Below are 13,789 nucleotides of genomic sequence, written 5' to 3'. Positions count from 1 at the left end.
TGTATGCATAGCCTTAACCTACCTCTCTACTATATTCACACATTTACCATTTACCATGTTTAGCCCTAAGGTTCCCATCTCCCGAGGCTAATCTTAACCTCCCCCTTACCTGTGCCTAACCCTAACTAATCATTTTACAATACCTAATGCTGGGTACACACTATGAGATTTTATGGTCGATTTACTGTCAGATCGATTATTTCCAACATGTTCGATTTGCTTTTCGATCGTTTTCCGAGCATTTTCCAATCGATTTCCTACTGAAGTGCACAGAAATCGATCGGAAAATGCTCGGAAAACGATCGAAAAGCAAATCGAACATGTTGGAAATAATCGATCTGACAGTAAATCGACCAGAAAATCTCATAGTGTGTACCCAGCATAACCCAAACACCCCCCTCTCTCATGCTTAACCCTAGTTCCCCCCTCGCCCATGCTTAGCCCTAACCTCCCCCTCCCCCATGGCTAGTCCTAACTAATCATTTTCCAATACCTAACCCTAACCTCCTCTTTCATGCCTAGCTCTAATATTTCCCTCTCCTAAGCTTAACACTGACCTCCCCCCCTCTTCCATGCCAAAGTTATTCTTCCTCCTTTCCCACACTAAGCCCTAATTATTCCCTCTCCCACTGACGGTAACATCCTCCTCACCATATCTAACTTTATCCTCTCATTATCCAAGAACAATTGGGGGAAAGAGGCACCCTGGTTGGGTAAAAGCGTCTAAAAACAGCTTAAAATAAGAAAATAATATGAGGTAGCTTACCTCAATGACAAAATCTTTGTGTTTAACAAAATATTTTTTATTTAGCACAGGCAACGCGTTTTGCGTGTATCAGCCCACTTCCTCAGACCCGCGAAATGCAGTGCCTGTGCTAAATAAAAAATCTTTTGTTAAATACAAAGATTTCCTCATTGAGGTAATCTACCTCATATTATTTACTTATTTTAAGCTGTTTTTAGACGCTTTTATCCAACCAGGGCGCCTCTTTCCCCCTATTGTGTTTTACCCCCGCACACTCTGTGTCCGAGGGGTGGCGACAGACAACTTGTGTGGGTCTCACCATGGTGGACTCCTGTCCCCGTTTTTTCCTAAGAGAGCGGCCACATCCATGTCCTGGCTGGGACTACCCCGAGTGAAGTCGGGTTTATGGTCTCCACCTGCTTTCTGCGGTCGGTTGTCCCTTGCAACCCTCCTTTGTGAGTAGCATTTTTATTTATCACTATCTACTTGTACACCAACATATTACACTACTGGGCTCCCGCTTTTGTCTCCTATACCTTTTTCCTACAGGGTGCCGAGACACCCCTACCGCATCACTCTCATTATCTAATTCCTAACACTGGTCTCCATACCTAATCCTTCCACTTTCCCATGCATAGTCCTTATCTCCTTTTCTCTTATACTTCACCTCAACCTTCCCCTCTGACTTGCATAACACTAATCTTCCACTCTCCATGACTATCCCTAACCTCTCCTTCTCCAATGCCTAACTCTAACCTTACCCTCTCTCATGTTTAACTTTAATCTAACCTTCTCCCTTTCCCATGCCTAACCTCCTGTCCAATGCCTAAACCAAAACTCATCCTTTTCAATGCCTAATCTTAAAGTGAACCAGAGACGAAGCACCCTCATGTATTTTACCATATATATCAGTGGGAACATTAGAGAAAACACCTACCCTGCTCTCTATTTCATTCTTCTCTGTTCAGCTTGCTTCTGATCAGCCCTGATAAAATCCCAGACTGAGCATTGAGTCTGGCTTTGCACAGGAATTATTATAGCTGAGTCTGTGTTCTCCGATGTCTTTTCAAGCCCAAACCTACCCCCTTCTGGCTCTGCTCAGGAACCGTTATAGCTGAGTCATTATAGCAAAGCCCAACTGAATGCTCAGTCTGGGATTTTATCAGGGCTGATAACAAGCAGGCTGAGCAGTGAAGGATGAAACAGAGAGCAGGGTAGGTGTTTTCTCTAATGTTCCCACTGATATATATGGTGAAATACATGAGGGTGCTTTCTCTCTGGTCCACTTTAAAACACCTCTACCGTGTATAAACTTAACCTCCTCCTTTTATCTTCATAGCCGTAACTTTCTCTACTCCAGTGCCTAACCCTTACCTCCTGCTCTCCCATGTCTAAACTAGTCCCCCTCCTCCCACATGTCCAACATTAAGACATTAGGTTCCTCTATGCCAAGCCCCAGTTTCCCCGTCTATCAACCATCTTCCTCTGGAGTGAGCAGGAAGTGGAAAATTTTATTGATCTATTTTTGCATTGTAATTACAAAACAACACTTGTGCTCCATCAAAGCAGCATAGAAATTGAAAATTTGAACCACACTGTTTCCAGGAATAACGTAATTGCAATGCCACCAATCCATTCCATCCATTTTAGATCAAGATCCTTGTCCAAGCAATAAGTCAGCAAATTGGGTGGCAGATTGGCCCTTGCAGGGCGCATAACAGTGAACATGATGGAATTGCTATTGTAACTATTGCTTGAAATATGATAAGTATCTATATTGGGTTATTTTTTGTTGTTGTTCAGAGTCTAGCAATGGCTTATGAAGGCCCAACCATATTGATAGGCTTCATCACCACGCTCTTGGTGTTGGGCATAGAATCTCATCATTTTTTCCAATCAGAATTAACCGCTTGAGGACCGCGGTGTTAAACCCACCTAAAGACCAGGCCTTTTTACCCTAATTAGGCCACTGCAGCTTTAAGGGCTCGCTGCAAGGCCGCACAACTCAGCACACAAGTGATCACAACCCCCCCCCCCCCCCTGCCCCCCTTTTCTCCCCACCAACAGAGCTTTCTGTTATTGGGGTCAGATCGCCCGCAGGGTTGTTTATTTATTTTTTATAAATATTTATTTTCTTATTTTTTATTACATTTTCTTATTTTTTTATTTATTTTTGTTTTCCCCCTCCCTCCAACCCAGAGTCAGCCTATCACAGCGATCGCTCCTGTGTCCCCCAGGGGGACAGCCATGTCAGACACTGGGAGACTGAAGGCGGAGCTGAGCTCTGCCCTCCAAGCAGAGATTAACACGTGCGCGCTCTCCTGCTAGCCGTTCACGCCAATCGGCATGGAGCGGTCCTGGGGCTGCCGCGCGTTCACGCCATTTGGCGTGGAGCGGTCGGCAAGAAGTTAAAGAGGAACTGCAGTGAAAATAATGTAATGAAAAAGGTGCTTAATTTTTACAATAATTATTTATTTATGATTTAGTCAGTGTTTGTCTAAATTGCCTATTGTAAAATCTGTCCACTCCCTGATTTACATTCTGAAATGTATCACATGGTGGCATCTTTACTACTGGAAGGTGATCTCTGTGGAAGTAGATGCTCCTTTTTTGGCAGCTGGAAACAGCTGTTATTTCCCACAATGCAACAAGGCTCCCACAGTGTGATGTCAGTACCTAGGTGCTGACATCACACTTTAGGAGGGGTTTCCCCACAATATCAGCCATACAGAGACCCCCGATGATTTGTTTGAGAAAAGGGAAATATTTCTTGTGGGAAAAGGGGTTTTAGCTACTGATTGGGATGAAGTACAATCCTTGGTTACAGTTCCTCTTTAATTAAATATTACATAAGATTAGAGATAAGAAAAGTATATCAGGAAAGGGAGGGAAGGAAATGCAAGCTTCCAAGGAGAGGAAAGCAAAGAGAAGACGGGGAACATCGAAGGGAAAGTGTAAAGGTGTGCATGATAGCTAATTAACTCTACCCTTATTATAAATAGTATGGTTAGTTTTTTTAATTAATCAGGACAGAAATCATACAGCTTCATCTATCTGTTTTGTACGTTGGAAATAGTCATTGAGGCATTGAAAGAGTTTGAGTCCGCTATCTCGAGGAGCTCATTAAATCTGGTGAGTCAACTCGTTGCTGTAAGGCATCAGTTGGTGCCCCAATGCTCTACAATTAGTTTCTTACCAACCAAACTGGAAAACATTAAAGAAAACCTGTAACGAGAGAAAGTCCCCTGGGGGGTACTCTCCTTGGGTGGGGGAAGCCTCTGGATCCTATTGAGGCTTCCCCCACCCTCTTGTGTCCCACGGCGGTCTCACTGTGCCCCTCCGAACAGCGGGGATGTAAATATTTACCTTCCCGGTTCCAGCACAGGCGCAGTATCGGCTCTCCGCTTGGAGATAGGTGGAACTAGCCGATCGCTGTCGGTCCGCTCTACTGCGCAGGCGCAAGTCTCCTGCGCCTGCGTAGTAGAGCGGATCCGACAGAGATTGGCTATTTTCGTCTATCTCCATGCTGAGAGACCTGCAACAGCGCCCATGCTGGAGCCAGGGAAGGTAAATATAGCAAGCCTTGTCAGGTTTGTCGAGCCAGGATTGCAAGTTGCTTCGGGGGAGCCAGCGCTGGATTGCATGCACCTACAGGGATGGGAGAAGCCTCATTGGAACCCTGAGGCTTCCCTCTTCCGAGGTAAGTACACTCCAGGGGACGTTTTTTTTTAAAGGTCCCTAGATAACTCGGTAGTGCATTGCAAGCCCTGGTGAAAGATTGCCTCTACTTCATTAATACAAAGGTCTAGGTCTGTCTTTATTCTGAGCAGACCCTAATTATCTATATTGGGCTAACAGAAGCACAGAACAGATGTTGTTTTGTCAATACACTGTGCAGATGGATCAATGTAATCTAACTACTGCATACTCCATGGCGTTCCAGACTCCTTGATTGAATATTAAATTGTGTGGTCATCACATTCAATTGCTTTCGCATAATCCATTCGTAATTTTGCATAATTTTGTTTTGACTTTAGCAGTTAATAGCAAAGCCCCCATACAGTACATGCTATCATCACCAGAATAGCTACGTATGTTAAAGGGAATAGTGGAAACAAGCCTAAAAAGAACTTTTCAATAAGACCTTGTGGTTTTTGAGAAAATCTATCTTAAAATCCAAAGGAAAAATGGTTTTTAATTTCAGAAAAATTACAGTTTAAAATTTTTTTTTCCTTTGCATTTCCAAAATCCATTATCTTTTTCAACTTTAACCATTTATGCCACCTGGACGTGATCCTCATATCCAGGCGGCTGCTGCTGTGCTGATGCGCGCTGAGTACGCTTCCAGGGCTAAGAAACAAAAATCTTACTGTGGCCATCTTGTGGCCAAATAGTATACTACATCTACATACATTTTTTTATACAATAAACCCACATTATTACATTTAAAATTAACTATTTATTTCCCACACCAAAAATTACCCAAATGAAATGAAAAAAGAAAATTACAATTTAAAAAAAAACAAAAACAAAATATAAATAGTTACCTAAGGGTCTGCACTTTTTAAATATGCATGTGAAGAGGGTATATTATGAACATTTTTTTAAATTATAAGCTTGTAAATAGTGATGGACGCAAAACTGAAAAAATGCACCTTTATTTCCAAATAAAATATTGGCACTATACATTGTGATAGGGACAAAATGTAAACGGTGTAATAACCGAGACAAATGAGCAAATGAAATATATGGGTTTTAACAATGGTAGCATGTATTATTTTAAAGCTATAATGGCCGAAAACTGAGAAATAATGAATTTTTTCAAAAAAAATTCTTAACCCATTCGCGTTCCGTCGTTTTCACTTGAGAAATGTTCACCTCCCATTCATTAGCCTATAACTTTATCACAACTTATCACAATGAACTGATCTATATCTTGTTTTTTCCGCCACCAATTAGGCTTTCTTTGGGGGGTACATTTTGCTAAGAGCCACTGTACTGTAAATGCATTTTAATAAGAAGAATAAGAAAAAAACTGAAAAAATAATTATTTCTCAGTTTTCAGCCATTATAGTTTTAAAATAATACATGCCTCCATAATTAAAAGTCACGTATTGTATTTGCCCATATGTCCCGGTTATTACACCGTTAAAATTATGTCCCTATCACAATGTATGGCGACAATATTTTATTTGGAAATAAAGGTGCATTTTTTCCGTTTTGCATCTATCACTATTTACAAGTTTAAAATAAAAAAAATATAGAAATATATCATCTTTACATTGATATTTAAAAAGTTTAGACCCTTAGGTAAATATTTTTTTATTTTTTTTTTGTATTGTAATGGTTTTTTTTTTTTTTATATATATAAAACATTTTATTTGGGTAGTTTTGGGAGGGTGGGATGTAAACAATAGGTTTAAAATGTAAATGTGTGTTGATTTTAATTTTTTTTTACTTTTGGTTGTAGTATTACTTTTTGGCCACAAGATGGCGGCCATGAGTTTGTTTACATGACGTCACTCTAAGCGTAACACACGCTTAGAGCGACTCATGGGGAGGTAACATCCAGAAAAGGCGAAGCTTCCGAGAGAAGCTGTCGCTTTTTCAGCGGGGGAGAGGAATCAGTGATCGGGCACCATAGCCCGATTCACTGATTGCCTGGCTAACGAACCGCGGGCCGGGAGCGCGCGGTAGCGCGCATGGTTCCTGGACGTAGTTTCTACGTCCAGGAACCAAAATAGGTTAATATTCGTGTTAAAATGCATTTAGAAAAAAATAATTCTTATAATAAATATATAAAATTAGATGTATGTATGTATGTATGTGTGTATGTGCCGCGATCACTCGAAAATGCCTTGACCGATTTGAACAAAACTTGGCATCCCTTACTACCTGGGATGATATGTTCTGGGGGTCTCGTGTCCCCCTGCAAACCTGGGTGGAGCTAAAAACAGCACATCAGAATTCACCCATTCCTGTCAATAGAAAAAATGTAAAAGGCTGCCATTCTCACAGTAATCAAGCCAGAGTCCCCACACTTGGTACAGTTGGTCACTTGGTGACCGAGGTTACAAATCCAGGAAAAGTGGCCGGATCATAAAACAGCCAATCAAATTTCAGCAATTTATTTTAAATGTAAACTGTAAATTGCAGCCATTCTTATACTGTTAATCGCAGGGTTCTCAAACTTGGCACATTTGGTCACTGGGTGAATGAGATTAAGATTCAAGAAAGTGGGTGGAGCCTACAACAGCCAATCAAAATTCACCTATTGATTTTCTAGGGGAATATTTAAACTGCTGCTATTCTTACACTGTTAATGGCAGAGGCTTCAAATTTGCTACAGTCGGTCATTGGGTGACTGGGGTCCAAATTCACTAAAGGGGCGGGGCTACAAACAGCCAATCACATTTCCTTGGTGGATAAATTGCTTCCATTCACACATTTTTTATGCCAGGAACCTGAAAGCTCACAAACTTGTCATTGACTGTGTATTCAGTTTACAAAAAGTGGGCAGAGCCAAAAACAAATTTTACTGGCAAAATATAAACTGCAGCCATTCTTACACCGTTAATGGCAGGGTTCTCAAACTTTGCACAGTTGGTCTCTGGGTGAATAAGATTAAGAGTTTAGGAGGTGGGTGGAGCCTACAACAGCCAATAAAAATTCACCTTTTGATTTTTAAAGGGAATATTTAAGCTGCTACCATTTTTATACTGTTAATAGCAGATGCCTCAAACCTGGTACAGTTGGTCACTGGGTGACTAGGGTTCAAATTCAAAAAGGGGGCGGAGCCACAAACAGCCAATCAGATTTGTTTATTTTTCAATGGGAATATACAAAGTATTGATACCAAAGACCCCAAAGCTGATAAACTTGATAATTGAGTGACTGGCACCAACAAATTAAAAGTGGGCGGCACCAACAACTTAATTATTTACATGGCAGGGTTCCCAAACTTGACACAATTGGCCACTGGGCGACTGGGATTAATTTTCAGAAATGTAGGTGGAGCCTAGAACAGCCAATCAAAATTCACCAATTAATTTTCAAGGGGAATATTTACATTGCTACAATTCTTACACTGTTAATGACAGAGGCCTCAAACTTGATACAGTCAGTCATTGGGTGACTGGGATCCAAATTCACTAAAGGGGGTGAAGCGACGAACAGCCAATCAGATTTGTTAGATTGATTTCAGCCATTCTGTTATTGGCAGGGTTCTCAAACTTGACACAGTTGGCCACTGGGTGACTGGGACTAATATTCAGGAAAGTGGATGGAGCCTACAGCAGCCAATCAAAATTCACCTTTTGATTTTCAAGGGGAATATTTACATTGCTGCCATTCATACACTCTTAATGGCAGAGGCCTCAAATCTGGTACAGTCAGTCACTGGCAGATTGGGGTTTACATTCTGAAAAGGGAGCGAGCAGGCCAAAAACAGACAATCAGATTTGTTTAATTTCAATGGTAAAATGCAACTTACACTTTTAATGGCAGGGTTCTCAAACTTGACACAGTTGGCCACTGGGTGACTGGGATTAATATTCAGAAAAGTAGGTGGAGCCTACAAGAGCCAATCAAAATTCACCTATTGATTTTCAAGGGGAATATTGAAACTGCTCTGCTGCCATTCTTACACTGTTAATTGCAGAGGCCTCAAACCTGCTACAGTCGGTCGTTAAGTGACTGGGGTTCAAATTCACTAAAGGGGCGGAGCCACAAACAGCCAGATTTCCTTGCTGGATAAACTGCTTCCATTAGTACAATTTTGATGCCAGGAACCCAAAAGCTCATAAACATGGTCATTGCGTAGTGACTGTGTGTCAAGGTTACAAAAAGTGGGTGGAGCAAAAAACAGATTTTTCTGGGAAATTGTAAACTGCATCCCTTCTTCACTCCTAATGACAGGGTTCTCAAACTTTGCACAGCTGGTTACTGGGTGACTGGGATTAATATTCAGAACAGTGGGTGGAGCCTAAAAAGCCAATCAAAATTCACCTGTTGATTTTCAAGGGAAATATTAAAATTGCTGCCATTCTTGCACCGTTAATGGCACAAGCCTCAAACCTGGTACAGTTGGTCATTGGGTCACTGGGCTTCAAATTCAGAAAAGGGGACAGAGCCACAAACAGTCAATCGGATTTGTTTTATTTCATGGGAAAATGCAAATTATTGATGCCAAGGACCCCAAAGCTCACAAACTTGGTCATTGAGTGACTGTGTGTCCAGGTTACAAAAAGTGGGCGGAGCCAAAAACAAATTTCATTGGGAAAATGGAAACTGCAGCCCTTCTTACACTGTTAATGGCAGGGATCTCAGACTTTGCCCAGATGGTCACTGGGTGATTGAGATTAATATTCAGGGAAGTGGGTGGAGCCTATAATAGCCAATCAAAATTCACCTGTTTTCAAGGGGAATATTTAAATTGCTGCCATTTTTATGATGTTAAAAGCAGATGCCTCAAACCTGCTACAGTTGGTCGAGTGATTGGGGTTCAAATGCTGGAGAGGGGCGCAGCCACAAACAGCCAATCTGATTTATTTAATTTCTATGGGAATATACAAATTATTGATACCAAGGACCCCAAAGCTCACAAACTTGGTCATTGAGTGTTTGTGCTTTAGGGTTAGAAAAAGTGGGAGGAGCCAACACCAGTCAAATATATACACCAGCAATGCCGGGTCATCAGTGGGTGGAGACAAATACAAATTTCACTGTGAAAATGTAAACTGCAGCCATTCTTACACTGTTAATGGCAGGGTTCTTAAACTTTGCACAGTTAGTCACTGGGTGACTTGAATTAATATTCAGAAAAGTGGGTGGAGCCTACAAAAGTGAATCAAACATCACCTATTGCTTTTCAAGGGGAATATTTTATTGCTACTATTCTTGCACTGTTAATGGCACAGGCCACAAACCTGGTACAATTGGTCATTGGGTGACTGGGGTTCAAATTCAGAAAAGGGGGTGGAGCCACAAACAGCCAATCAGATTTTTTCATTTCAATGCAAATTATTGATGCCAAAGACGGCAAAGCTCACAAACTTGGTTATTGAGCAATTGTGTGTTAGGGTTAGAAAAAGTGGGTGGAGCCAACACCAGCCAAATACATACCCGGGCATCGCTGGGCAATCAGCTAGTTAGTGATAAAGTTATTGGCGAATAAATGGGAGGTGAAAATTGCTCTGTTGCATAACATGAAAAATCCCAGCGGGCTGAAATGGTTAACGTAACTAACAATTTTGGTGACGAAAGCATGTATGGGGGCTTTACTATTAACCGCTAGTTAGCACTAAATTAGATGAAAATTACGATTCCTCATTATGTTTACATATGAAATTCATTATGAGTTTTCCCAAAATTTTGCATTACAATTTCACATTGTAATTGCGAATTATAATGCAAAATTACAATTATGTAAAATTTGTTTTCTCCATGGAAAATCATAAACCAAACAGAAAAAGCAGAAACACACAAGGCGAACAAAATAAAAATGCAAATGCAAACCTACAAAATCGCACAACCAAAGTGGTAAAACGTACAGAAAATGCAGAAACACACAAGGCAGAAAACTCATAGTTTTCTGCACAGACAATTGTGGTGAGCAGGAAAGCTTCCCAGAATGCCCAGCATATCAAACCACATCAGGTTCCACTCCTGTCTGCCAAGTACAGAAAGCTGAGGTTGCATGCAGTAGGCGCAGGTTCCCCAACAGTGGACATGTGAAGACTGTGGGCTAATGAATGCCAAGATCTCCTAGCTGTGACAATAACTGCAGAAATCAATATAACCAACCTGCCTTGTATCAGCTGTCCAGGCTGGTATGTGGGTGGATTGGAATGTGATAGAACAGGAGACTGATAGCATGAATGTGCCGCTGACAAACCTGCAGGAACTGTGTGATGCAATCAAATCAAAAATAGCTTTACTGACATGACCAAGATACAGGCATTGCCAAAGCAAGGGGAAATAGGGGACATGGGAAGGAGTGGGATAGAGGTACAAAAGGTATACAGTCCATGGACAATTTTAAGTTTACAGTTCATTTATGCTCCTCTCAGTCTGTGGCATACTGTGACATAGTGTGCAGCAATTGTCACTATGGATTTCTTCTCTCAGTGTGTGGCATGCTTTGACATAGTGTGCAGCAATTGTTACTATGGATTCCTCTTCTCCCAGTAGCATATGGAGTTTTCTCTCATCCTTTAAATAATGAAAATCTGTAAATAGTTCCATCATTTACTGAAAGATGTTTTCAGTGGTTGCAGGATATTTGGGGCAGAGCAGCAGAAAGTGATTCTCAATCTCGAGGATCCCATCCTCTGCTCACAGTGTTGGCATAGTCTCTCCTCCTGTGTTCGTATGTCTGTCAGTATCTCCCAGACTTGATTTCGAGGTTGTGGGCACTCTGAGTCTGTAGACACTCAGGATTTGCCTCTCTTGAGAGTTTTGGAGATTTTCTAGGTATGGGGTGATTTTATATTCTCTCTGTAGGGACAGGTATATGGTTATCCTTTGTCATGTTTTACTTCACTCCTCCATTTATTTACATAGTCCTCTGTGCTCTTGGCTGTGGTGTATTTTATCTGGGCTCTTGTTAGGACCTGTGGATCTGGGGTTGGAGGGAGCATAGACTTGACCACTTCTTTCAGGGCACATGGCCTTTCTTTGTCTTCATTGTGCAAGATGGCTTTGTAGTGGAGTGAGTCAGGGCTGCTGCTCTGTAATCACGTCAGCATGGACCAGAATCTCGAAGGAATGTGCCAAACATCTTGTGGAATCCACCCGCAAAGAGCTGAGGTTGTTTTGAAGGCAAAGGGAGCACCTACTAGTACCAGTATTAGTATTGTGTTCCCAACAAAGTTCTTGATGACAGAATGTTTATTACTAGCAATGTTTTTAAGAACATCGAGTTTTAAAATAGAAATTGTTTAAGGAAGTTATTAATCTCTTTATTTATGGTGTAGTACCAACATCTTCCATACAAAACAAAACAAAAATTAACCACTTCGCCATATCTGGACGCATATATATCTGTCCAGATATGCAGTGGTGCTGCGGCCGTGTGGTGCGCGCGATCGGGCGCGAGCCCGTGCGCGCTCCCGCTGCCTCCCGCTGCCCCCCCGATCAGTGAATGGGAATGTAATTCCCATTCACCGATCTAAGTCCCCGGCAGAAATACCGACGCTTTCTCATCAGAGAGCGTGGTATTTCTGCCCCCAGGAAACTTCTTCTCTTCATTTTAGTTCCTAGATGAGACATCGTTCGCATCTAGGAATTTTTTGAATGTGGCCATCTTGTGGCCAAATAGTAAACTGCACCCACATACCTGTATTGAATAAAAAAATACATTATATTACATCTAAAATTGGCTATTTACCTCCCAAACTAAAATTACCCAAATACATTTTTGTATTAAAAAATAAAATAAAAAAATTACAATTAAAAAAAAAAAACTACATAAATAGTTACCTAAGGGTCTGAACTTTTTAAATATACATGTCAAGAGAGTATCTTATTAAATTTTTTAAAATTATAAGCTTGTAAATAGTGATGGACGCAAATTGAAAAAATGCACCTTTATTTCTAAATAAAATATCGGCGCCATAAATTGTGATAGGGACGTAATTTAAATGGTGTAATAAGCGGGACAAATGGGCACATAAAATGCATGGGTTTTAATTACTGTAGCATGTATTAATTTTAAACTATAATGGCCAAAAACTGAGAAATAATGATTTTTTTCCATTTCTATCTTAAACTTCCTGTTAAAATGTATTTACAGTAAAGTGGCTCTTAGCAAAATGTACTACCTAAAGAAAGCCTAATTAGTGGTGGAAAAAACGAGATATAGATCAATTAATTTTGATAAGTAGCGATAAAGTTATTAGCGAATGAATGGGAGGTGAACATTGCTCGGATGCATAAGATTTTCGAAGCTGTAGGCTGAAGTGGTTAAGAGAGATAATACATCAATGCTCTTTTGATACAGTTAACTAAATATAAAAATAAAACTATACAAACCTTAAGATGAAGAGTTCAGTCCACCACGCAGTCTGCTACCTCTACGGGAAGTCCACTCCGAGACACTAAGATGTAGAAGACACTCCAGCACCAGCATGCTTCAGACTGAGGGCCACCTCTCCTTCTGCTAATCATAAATAATTAGGTTGGGTTTGTTCAAAGATTCTCTCTGCAGTTTTATGTCTGGATTGTTTGCTGAAGGCTAAAGTTTATATATGAAGCAGGTCGATACGTGGAAAATGCATACATGCCTACTGCGCGTGTTCCTACGGTAGCGATCCACCAGGTACCTCGTCTCTATGATAGCTTATAAAACGTAAACAGTGAAATTTATTAAACTCTTCCCTATCTCCACAGGCTAATGACTGGCGGAGGATATTACTGCGCTATATAAATCATTAATAGCTGTCATAACACATCTCTCAAACACAGCAAAACCTAGAAGGAGCATGATTCTCTGTGATTCCTCATTAACCATGGATCTCCAGCCAGGGAATCCCCTAGCAGCAGTAGCTAGTACAATAACAGACTATGCATATATATATACATACTGTTATTGTACTAAACAACCTGTTACTAGGGAATTCCCTGGTTGAAGATTTAAAGGGAACCCGAGGTGAGAGGGATATGGAGGTTGACATGGTTACTTCCTTTTAAATAATACACATTGCCTGGGTGTACTGCTGATCCTCTACCTTAAAGAGAACCAGAGCTAAAGTAAAGAAAAGATTTTATACAATTTATATCAATCTGCTAGCCCAATGTTCCTTTCTATGGTGTTCACACTGGGAATACATGAACTAACACAATGATACTTGATGTTATTGCATTGAATTGTCCGTTTGGTCTACAACTGGAACTTTCATATTTTCCACGTGGATTCGGTCTTACGATCCAATATTAATGTGTGGACCAGATAAGATCATAGGCTGATTGGACATTGGGAGTCTGACCTCAGACGGATATACCGGTGACTGTGGGCTTGCAGTGGGGCAGATGCATATGCATCAC

At 40.8% G+C, this 13,789-nt stretch overlaps 1 protein-coding gene across 1 annotated transcript in view; it reads right to left on the bottom strand.

Annotated features, from left to right (window-relative positions):
• Positions 1-13,193, bottom strand: part of LOC137522236 (free fatty acid receptor 3-like) — a 39,437-nt gene extending 26,244 nt beyond the window's left edge. The window contains exons 1-2 of the mRNA XM_068242268.1: positions 13,026-13,193; positions 12,779-12,902 (exon numbers count right to left, since the gene is read on the bottom strand). The gene's annotated coding sequence lies outside the window, so the exon portion shown is untranslated. The remainder of the gene's footprint in view (positions 1-12,778; positions 12,903-13,025) is intronic.
• Between the last annotated feature and the right edge of the window lie 596 nt (positions 13,194-13,789).

This window comes from Hyperolius riggenbachi, chromosome 6 (assembly GCF_040937935.1).
Source record: "Hyperolius riggenbachi isolate aHypRig1 chromosome 6, aHypRig1.pri, whole genome shotgun sequence".
Classification (NCBI taxonomy): domain Eukaryota; kingdom Metazoa; phylum Chordata; class Amphibia; order Anura; family Hyperoliidae; genus Hyperolius; species Hyperolius riggenbachi.
This window is presented reverse-complemented; position numbering and strand designations above follow the sequence as displayed.